The following is an 11,339-nucleotide window of genomic DNA, read 5'->3' on the forward strand; positions in this document are numbered from 1 at the left end:
CAAGAGCCTTCATTTTCTAATTTTTGTATTCTCTTTTTTTAGTCTCTTTCCATGTCCTTGTAATACTTATTGCTAAATACTTCATTGCATTGTGTCCCCATAAATATGGGTATTGCTGAACCAATTCACGTATGGGCGTATAGTTTAGTTTACAGCTATAGCCTTTGTTTTATCTTCATTAATTTTATATCCTGAAAAGACTTGAAACTGTCTCACAATGTTCCACAATAATGATGTCCTTTTCTGGTTTTATCAGGTATAAAATAATATTGTCTGCAAACAAAGCCAGTTTTTCTTGATTACCATAACAATTATATCCTTGAATTTCTGAGTCCCTTATTTTCTTTTCCAGTGGCTCTAAATATAATGCAAATAACAAAGGGAAAGAGGACACCTCTGCCCAGTTCCTCTGTTCAGGCACAACTTAGAGAGGAATCCTCCCACTTTAAATGTTGCCTCTATTCCCTCATATATCCTGCTAATTAACCTTATTATTGTATCAGGAAATGCAAATGCTTCCATTGCCCTATTCACAAAATCCCAGCTTACTCTGTCGAATGCCTTCTCTACATCAAGACCCACCAACAACAATGGTATTTTTGTACATTCTGCTTCTCTCTGGATCATCATTGTTCCATTAATGTTGTCAAATGTTTGTCTACCCTCCACAAAACTACATTGATCATATATCTATCAATTTTGCCATCATCTTTGCCATTCTTTTAGATATTATGGACATAAACACTTTACAATCATGGTTTAAAATTGAAATGGGCATATTTGAAGCTGGTCTTGATGGGTCTTTACTATCTTTAGGTATTACAGCCACCACATCTTTCTTCCAGGATGTTGGTGTTTCTCTTCCTTTTAAAAACTGTTAAACAAAACCTTCTTAATCTTTAGCACTTTGTTCCCTCCTAGTTTCCAAACTTCCAGAAGAATATTGTCTATTCCTGGGTACTTTTCCTGCAGACTGATTATACGTCACCGTTTTTATCAAATCTCCTCCAGTCTTAACTGTTTATTGTTGAACCTTGTCTACCTCTAACCTTGGCATACTTAAGTGTTCCATAAATATTTCCATTCCTGCTCTGTCTTGGTTTCTAAATTTATCTGCTTTATACAACATCTAAACTTTAATTATGAAAAAATTAAAGAAATAATGACTACACTATTCCCAGCCCCAATACAAGCTATAGTGACCTTCTCTGCATACCACTGAAATTTGATAATGTGGAAGGTTAAAGAAATAATTACCAAATCATGACCAGCCCCCCCCATCCCACCTACCCCACACACACAGAAGCAACAGCATCCTTGTGTGCACACCCCTGTGTAGGAACAGTTTTAGACTTGAAGGGGTATAGGGCAAGGGCCACTACTAAGCCTATGTCAAAATCTACTTATGCAGCTTGTGGTGTGGAGGCTACCAGGCCCCCAGAATATCTAAAGATCTATATGTCTTGAGATGCATTATATGCCTTATTTTCGAACCAACCACAATGACACTTTAATTGTTCTTTTTTTTAACTTCTACCTACAGGAGTTATTTACATGTCTACCAATATTGTACATGTCCACATATAAAAAAATGGTGATATTATTGTTTATACTCACACACACACACACACACACACACACACACACACACACACACACACACACACACACACACACACACTATCCTTGATAAGCCAGGTCTATCACAAACACCAATTCACCTACAACATGTTTCTTTTTTTTTGGTGTTAGAGAAAACCAGAGCACATAAATAGACTCATACAGAGACAAGGAATACATGCAGGCTCCACAGAGAAGGTACTCAATCAGAGAGGCAAGCACTGTACGACAGCAATGCTATTCACTGTACCATTATGCAACTGATCATTTGCTTTCACACACATCTTACCTAGTCCACTAAAGATAGCCATTTATCATGTACAATGCTGATGTTTGACAGTGATAGAAAGTGAAAGAAATTATGCCCAATTTGTTATTCTTTAATGTACTGCAACACACATCACATATACATGCACACACGCACACAGTCATAAAACATAGCAATACTACTTTTAGACTGATTTCAGCAAATATAATACACTAAGTGACCCTACTCCTGCCACAACTGTTCTTACAGTTATCAAGCAACATCATGTATAAGTCACTTTTACTCAAAGACAGTCTCCATACAAATCAGTCATGGCTACTGTATTTACTGTGTACACCTCAGATGTCTGATTGTAATAAAATAATGATATTAATAATAACAATAATAGTAATAATGGCCACAGTAATGTATTTCAAGTTTGTTTCACATAAACACACAGTAATTCCTGTGGAATATTCCAACTTATTTTACATAAACACATATTAGTCCTGCAAAGCTTGATTAATGACTGTTTAAAAAGAGTAAACAGTAACAGTCACTTATTTATTTTATTTATTTTTATTTTATTTTACATTTGTTGACCGGGATAGTCCGACTGGATGCATGTCCATTTTCAGCGGAGGCCCGGGGAGAAAACCTCCAAGGGTAAGCAGATACAGCATTACATAATACCAGCATTACATATTACAAACAGATTATTTACAGAGATTACATAAGTAAGCAAGTTAAACAAGTTCCACAGGTTAAAGTTAGTCCTGAGCACAAGTCAGGATTAAATTAAATTACACAGTAAACTGGTTAACAGATTTTTACACATTCGAGTTAGCCAGGCTTGATACATTGACATAGCCAGTTAAGTGACAAATGTTGTTTGAGTCTAGTTTTAAATTGACCTAAGGTGGAAAGTAAGGTAATATCAGCTGGAAGTGAGTTCCAGGATCTACTTACAGAGTTTGCAAAGAGAGAATCACTGGCTGTGTTATTAATTTTTCTGGTCTGAATTAGTAGTTTGTTAGAGGATCGAAGCGGTCTAGGATTGTTATAGGGGGTGATAATATTTTTAAGTGCAGGAGTATTGTCCGGTTTATAGAGGATTTTATAGGCCATAATCAGTTGGTTATACTGGATTAGGCTAGGTAGTTCAAGCCAACCAAGCTGATTTAGATTGATGCAATGATGTGTCCTAAAAGGCAGCCCAGTGGCAAACCTGGCAATGTGGTTGTAGCAAATTGAGAGTTTGTTAAGGACAGTCTTGTTCAAATTCGAGAGTAGAGGGGATGCATACAGAAGGGTTGAAAGAAGGTGAGAGCGAGCTATGGCAATTTTAGCTGGAGGGGTTAGGAAGGTTTTTATTCTGTAAAGTGACCCTAGTTTTTTATTGATGGTTTTGATAGTTTGGTTAACATGTAGGTCAAATTTGAGATTATTGTCTATGATGACACCTAATAGTTTTGTAGATGGGTCAGGGGAGATTATTGTGCCATCATTTGATTTTATGGTAAAGGTGAAAGCGGTAGACCTATGAGTTGGTGAAAATAACAGCATTTTAGTTTTTTTGGGATTTAGGATCAGACGATGTTCAGAAAGCCAGTTTTCTATTGTATTAAAGGTGGTCTGGGTAGCTGACCATAACTCTACTGGAGATGTGGCTGAGCAAATCAGAGAAGAGTCATCAGCATATTGGATACAGCTGACTTTTGGGATGACAGTATAAAGGTCGTTAATGAAGATAGAGAACAGCAAGGGCCCTAGTATAGAGCCTTGTGGTACTCCGAGGGTGTTAGGTAGTAGGTTAGAGAGTTTGTTCTGCCAGAGGACAGCCTGCTGTCGACCATTCAGGTAGGATTGAAACCATTGGAGGGCTCCAGTAACTAGACAGAATGTTTGCAGGGTGTGGATTAAAAGTTGGTGATCAACCATATCGAATGCCTTGGAAAGATCCAAAAAGAGGGCTGAGGATATATAATTATTGTTGCGATTATGGTTTATGGTGTTAGTAAAGGCTAGGAGGGCTGAAGTAGTGCTGTGATGAGGACGGAAGCCATGCTGAGTGTCTGCCATAAGGCGATTTTGGATTAGGTGGTGCATGAATTGTCTATGAATACATTTTTCCATAATCTTTGCAAGTGGAGAGAGTATAGCTATTGGCCTATAATTGGAGAATTCAGTAGAGCTGCCTCCTTTGTGAAGTGGGATTACATAGGATATTTTACAGATGGTGGGAATTTTAGCTTCTACTATGGTTCGATTGATTAGTATTGAGACGGGGTAAGCAATAGCATCAGCTGATTTTTGTAGGTACTCGGCTGGGAGTTGATCAGCAGAAAGTGTAGTGGGTTTTAATTATTTTCATCAACAGATAGCCCCCTCCCCCAGACTTTGTGGATTGAGTATGCTTCAGATGTCTGATTGGTTTAAAAATAATGGCACAACAATATACTTCAACTTTGTCCCATGCACTCAGTAAGAAACAAAGTAAAATAATCCAAGTTACATCACACAATTCACATTAGAGCTGCAAAGCCAGAATAATGAGCAAACAACATTAGTCAGTGTGTCAGTCATTTTTCCCCACAGACACCCATAGCAAGTATAGCTACTTTGTTGTCTGTGTACATCTCAGTTTTCTGACTATTATAAAGTAACATAAATACATAAATAAGAACTGCATGATAATGCATTCCATATTCATTTGTCTTGCAAAGCCATCCACTGTCTATGTCTGAACGCTTGCCAGGACTGAAAATAAACTTACTTCACATTGTTACAGGCCGGTGTTGATGTTTTCCACAGTATCAATCCACTTTATCATTTAATATATTCATGGCCTTTCAGCTTCTTGTCATATGAAATAGGTATATCACTGGATGGAAAGGAGCAGAAAGCTCTGCAAATTGATGTATCAGGTGCTCAGCACCTAGGACACTGCAGCTTTAAACAGAAGGACAGTAGGGCTGGCTATTTATTTATTGTTTAAAGTACAAAAACCCTGCCACTGCATTAACTTACTTTTAAAATGCAAATAAATAAATTAATGGCAAAAAAATGTCCTAGGTGAAATGTACCTACATAGACACCTAGTTTGCCTGTTACGTAAGACCAGCCATGTTAAAAAGGAAAGAATGGTAATGCAAGCTGGAGACTGAAAAGTACTAGCTACATTCAGTTGGTCTTGTATTAGACTTGTGTTATTTATGTAACTATACTTCTCAAGAGGGGGTGATTGGTTATGGAACCCTAAAGCAGGGGTGGTGTCACTTCTACTTAAGAGCTGATCTTGAGAAGAGGTCCCAAATGTGTGTGGGGATGCTTACAGGCCTTTGGCTTTGTTCTGAACAGTTGGAGTGTGTCCTAGTAGAAGACAGGGGCGCATCAGTGTGAGTACAAGTTGCAAAAAGAAAAAAATCTATCTTTCTGCCTAACAGCTATTCAGAAGTATTCAACCTTCTTAGAAACCATGGGAGGAGCTCAATAAAGTACCTCCTACCAATTATGTATTCTGAAGTTCTACTAGGAGATGTCTGCTTTTAATGAGGAATAATGGAGATACCTGAAATGGCATGACAGGGAGGCATGACTTGTCTGACTTGAATCTGAAGGATGAATTGTTTCTGGACCTCTTTCCTGAACTTTGATTTCCATTGGCAACACCGTGTTCAAACACGAGGATTCTTATAAGTATGCGTATAAGGTGGCGAACTACCAAAAATATATCAGATCAACAAATCTATAGGCATATGAGAAACATGACAAAAAAAGAAATTCTCTCAGACAAAAAAAAACTTTTACTGTAAAATGCAGCAAACAAACCAAAACAATCCTCAAAGATTCTGGGCAAGTATCAATAGACTCCTTTATCCAGGTCACTCCAGAACACCAACCCCAACAGGTGCAACACATGAGACTCCTATCCAAACTGCCAATGCTTTCAATTCCTTCTTCACATAGGCTATCCAATCTCTTGCCAGTCAACTAGCTCCTGATAGATCCAGTCTTCTTAACTCTTCTCCCAGCTCTCTTCCTACCTTCCGATTTCTACCCACCTCAACAAATTTTATCTATAATCTCATTCTAAAACTTAAGCCTTGTACTCCTTCTGCTGACCAGATCCCAGCCGAATACCTGCAAAAAGCAGCTAAAGAAGTAGCTTACCCAATATCCATCCTGATTAATAGAACTACTAACGAGGGACGCATCCCTGACATTTGGAAAATCTCACATATTATCCCCCTACACAAAGGTGGCAACTCAAATGAATACTCTATCGACCTATAGCCCTACTATCCCCCTTAGCAAAAATAATGGAAAAATGTATTCACCATCAGCTTCTAAACCATTTAATTCAACATAACATACTTGCTGAAAGCCAACATGGCTTTAGGCCATTCCACAGTACTACTACTTCCCTCTTATCTTTTACTGATACCATAAACAAAAAACGCAATAACAATGTTTTCTCTTCCTCTCTATTTATTGATCTCTCAAAAGCATTTGATATGGTAAACCACTCTCTACTTATAAATATTCTGAAATCACTCTCTCTTGATACTATGGCTGTACAATGGTTTACTTCTTACTTCAGCAATAGGCAACAGGCTGTGCTCTGGGAGAATAAACTATCATCCCACCTTCCAGTCTCACTTGGTGTCCCTCAGGGCTCCATTCTAGGTCCTCTCTTATTCTCAATATTTATCAATGATCTCTACCTAGCTATTCCTCAGGCAACCTGCATACAGTATGCAGATGATTCAACATTAATCTGTGCAGCTGAATCTTCATCTGAACTACAATCCCTAACTCAGAAAATATTTAATGTAGTAGATACTTGGTTCTTAAAACGTTGCCTCCTCTTGAATCCCCCCCAAAAAACAAAGCTCCTTCTCTTTACTCCTACCCGTTAATCCATGCCTTTAGATTTCTCTGTTATTTCTAACAATGGCACCCTCATATCCCCTGATTCTACCACCAAACTCCTATGAATTTCTATAGACAATTACCTCAGCTTTGATAACCAATATTAATAACACTATAAAAACAGTCAACAGAAAAATGGGCTCCCTATCCAGGATCAAATATTTTCTCACTCCAACAGCCAGAGCTACTAATATTCATCGTGTTATACTGCTGCAGTCATCACACTTGGGTTATCCTGTTGTCATGCGGTCCCGCAGTCGGCCGAATCCCAAAGCCTTGATCTGGCGTCGGTTGTCGTCACTTCTTCCCTGATGTCAGTGTGACAGGGGTATAAAAGAGGCAGCTGACGCCATTTTCTTTAGTCTTTCTTGCCGTGCGGTGCCCAAAGCAGAAGCAGTTCGCAAGTGCCGGTCGGCCAGCTCCTGAGATTTTCAAATCAAATTTCAGCCCGAAGTCTTCTCTAAAGCTAAGTACCCCGTTGGGAAAACTTTTCTTGCCTCAGACTGATGTCAGACAAAGTTAATAATTGCATTTCTTGTGGGAAGCAAATACCTCATAAGGATTTTCATTCTTATTGTATTCCTTGCCTAGGCCCAGACCATGACATCTCTGGTTGTTGGTTTTGTGCTAGGTTCAACAAACGTATAATTAAGCGTCGGGCAGATTTCGCCTAGCATTATTTTGGCAGAAAATTTAACTATAGCATGCCATCGGAGCAACCGACATCAGCAATGTTTAAAAAACGCAAGGATAAGGACAGGCAGCCAAGGCCAAGACCAGTTACCGAGGCCTCAGTCAGGCCTGACGCCGGTTCTCAGGTTTTCAGCAGGGCGCCTACGCAGCCCCTGACTACCGCTGATTCAGAAATTCTGATGGTCTCCCAGACCGAAGCAGCTAGGCCTCAGGAACCTGTTCCACCTCACCCCTCGGACGCCAGTCCTGACGGTGATCCGGAAATATTGGATAGGCCTTCAGTTTCTGGAAGGTGTCTTCAAACTGACCATTATCTCTGCTAAGTCTTATGCTAAAGCTCCCTTGAAAGTTAGGGAGCCGGGTCCACACCCCCCCCCCCACAGGCCCCTATGCCTAAAAAACAGATGCTTAAGATGGCTGAGGATTTAATTACCCTTATCAGGGGATTCCCAACCCCCCCCTGACAAAAGGCCTAGACTGGAGGAAGATTATCCTTCCTCTGACCAAGCATCCATTTCCTCAGGCAACTCTGAGGACCAGGATTACTCCTTCCATCCTTATGAAGATTCAGATGCTGAAGAGTCCATTCCCTCTGTCTCCCCTCCTGAAGACTACTCTTTTGGGGAAACTTTACACACCTTGAGGGAACACTTCCACTGGGAAGGCCAAGATTATTCTGACTCTAAGAAAAGACTCCGGGAGTTTCTTCTTCTTCCACAGCATAGACCCCTAGCAATTCCTCCAGTTTTAGACATTTTGGATGATGTTTACTCCAAATCTAGTCTAAACTCAGATTCCTTACCTCCAGCACCAGCTAAACCAGACCAGACAGATACTACTGAGTTCCTGATACTCATAAGTTTCTATATAAAAGTCCTACTGCAGACCCAGAAACCATTTCCCAGGGTCCCAAAGGGGTTAAGGCCTCTACTGCTAAGAATCCACTTCCTTCTGAAAGAGATTCCAGAGCATTAGAAAGATGCTAAAATACCAACAGTACTTGATTACACAGTTAAAACAGAAAATGATCCCTCAGACAGATCAACCTGATTTCAAGGAGATGCAGGATTTACTGCATGCAGCAGAACAGGTGGGAAAGCATACCTTACAGTGTGGTTTTGATTCATTGGAAGCCTCATGTAGAGCAGCTGTCACAGGGTCTGTAATACGTAGGCATGCTTGGCATAAAGAACAAGCCTTACCAGAACATGTCAAAGCAAAGTTATTGGATGCTCCATTGCAGAAAGATGTTTTATTTGGTGTCAAAGCAGAGGAAGTTTTAAAGAAAATGGAAGAAAAGGCAAAATCTATGCAAACAGTTAAAGATTGTTTACAGGTACAACCTCCTCGTTTCAGCAGAAACCGGCCATCAAAAAACTGGTCCTTTCCTGCATCAGACAGACCCCAAAGAGGTAGGTACAGATGCCCAAGGGGCAGAGGCCAGCCACAAGGTTCTTTCAGGCCTAGACAATGGCAAACAACATCTGAAAGAGGGGGATCTCAACCCTTCAGGAAACAAACACAATGACTTCCCTCTTCGCCTGCCAAGCAAAATTGCCCTGGCAGCACCTTTGGGAGGAAAACTGGCTTTATTTCCACAAAATTGGCGCATTATAACAAAGGACAAATGGGTTCTGGATATTATTACCCGAGGATACAGATTTCATTTCCACACTTTACCACGGATGAGAGGCATGCCAAATCTGCCTCCAAACCAATGGGCAGAGGCACAAGCGCAAATATCAGCTCTCATGGATATGAAAGCAATTCAAAAGGTACCTACAAAGGAGCAAGGTCAAGGTTTTTACTCAAGACTATTTCTAGTCCCAAGAAAGGACAAAGCCTGGAGGCCCATTTTAGACCCCTCAATTCTAAACACATACCTGGAGGTACCCAAATTCAAAATGCTCACACTTCAGCAGCTTCTTCCTATGCTGGGTAAGGAGTCTTGGCTGGTAACATTGGACCTCAAAGAGGCATACCTGCATGTCTCTATCAGACAAGATTGCAGAAGATACCTCAGATTCTTGGCAGGTACAACGCATTATCAATTCTCTGCATTGCCCTTTGGCTTATCTACTGCGCCCAGAGTATTTACAAAATGCCTGGCATCAGTAATTGCATATTGCAGACAACGAGGAATACAAATTTACCCATATCTGGACGACTGCCTGATCCAAGCGGACAGCAAGAACATTCTATTACAGCATCTGGCATTTGTAATAAAGCTGCTCAGTTGCCTAGGGTACACAGTAAAGAAAAAGAAGTCAAAGCTAATACCCTCGCAACAAATAATATTCCTGGGTGCCAGCTTAAATACAACGGCCCAGATGGCTTTTCTCACTCCAGACAAACAACAATTGACTCAATACTTCAAAAAGATGGCAACTTTTACCCAGCTCACTGCAAGGAAAATCCTGCAGGCATTGGGACTCATGGCATCCTGCATTCAACTACTCCCATATGCAAAGCTGCATATGAGGAAAAGTGTATGGTCTCAACACAGGCACAGCCTCGAATCAAGTATACCTCTCATTCTATGCCTTCAAAAAGAGTTCCTATGGTGGGTTCAAGCATGTCAAATAAACAAGGGTCTTTCTTTCGTCTTACCTCCAGCAAACAAAACTATGACAATAGATTCTTCAGACTACGCCTGGGGAGCACACATGGCAGGACAGTGCATACAGGGCAAATGGTTTGCAAAACAAATGCATCTTCACATCAACCAAAAGGAGATGCTAGCTGTGCAAAATGCACTGACAGCTTTCAAGGACCTCTTGCATCCAGGACAACTACTAATAAGGACAGACAACACCACAGTGATGTGGTACATAAACAAACAAGGAGGAACACATTCCTACCCCTTATGCAGACAGGCAATGACCTTGTGGAACACAGCATTGACTTACCAAGTACAACTGCAAGCACAATTCCTGCCAGGAAAGGAAAACATATTGGCAGACGAATTAAGCAGAAATATGGCAGATCCTCACGAGTGGAGACTACACCCACAAGTATTTTCAATGATAACTCAAAGGTGGGGATGCCCAGACATAGATCTATTTGCCTCCCCCAACAATTGCCAACTACAGAAATTTTGCACAAGGACTTATCACTCCCTAGCCTGGAAAGTGCACGCCCTATCATTCAGTTGGACAGCATTGGCAGTCTATGCCTTCCCACCACTACCTCTATTGAGCAAGGCATTATTGAAAGTCAGATCAGAGAGACCACAAATTATCCTCATTGCTTCGGACTGGCCACGCCAGCACTGGTACCCATTACTAAGGAACTTGACTCACAGCCCTCCATGGATCTTGCCTCAATTCCCACTACTGCTGACTCAGAAAAACTCTCTGATACTTCACAGCCAGCTCAGAACTTTAAATTTAGCTGCATGGAGAATACCTTGAATTATCAATCAACACTTCTCTCAAAGGACATCCTGAATGTCATTTTGGAGGCCAGGAGGACCAGCACCAGAAAAACTTACTCAGACAAATGGAAAAGATTTTGTGCATGGAACCAGGCTAAAGGCCAAAATCCTTGGATACCATACATTCTTCAAATACTGCAATGCTTAACTGAGATGCTACACCAAGGCCTTTCATTCTCATCCATTAAGATCCATGCTTCAGCCATTTCAGCTCAGTACAATACGGATCCTCCAATGTTCTCACACCCTTTACTATGGCAGTTTCTCAGAGGGGCTAAGAATATGACCCCCCCCCAGAAAGCTCCCAACACCAGCTTGGGACCTGAACTTCGTTTTAGAAAAATTAACACTGCTTCCTTTCGAACCAGCATTCTCAGCAGAACTACAATACTTGTCTTGGAAAACAGC

This window comes from Protopterus annectens, chromosome 7.part0 (genome assembly GCF_019279795.1).
Source record: "Protopterus annectens isolate FY-2018-M chromosome 7.part0, PAN1.0, whole genome shotgun sequence".
NCBI classification, from domain to species: domain Eukaryota; kingdom Metazoa; phylum Chordata; order Ceratodontiformes; family Protopteridae; genus Protopterus; species Protopterus annectens.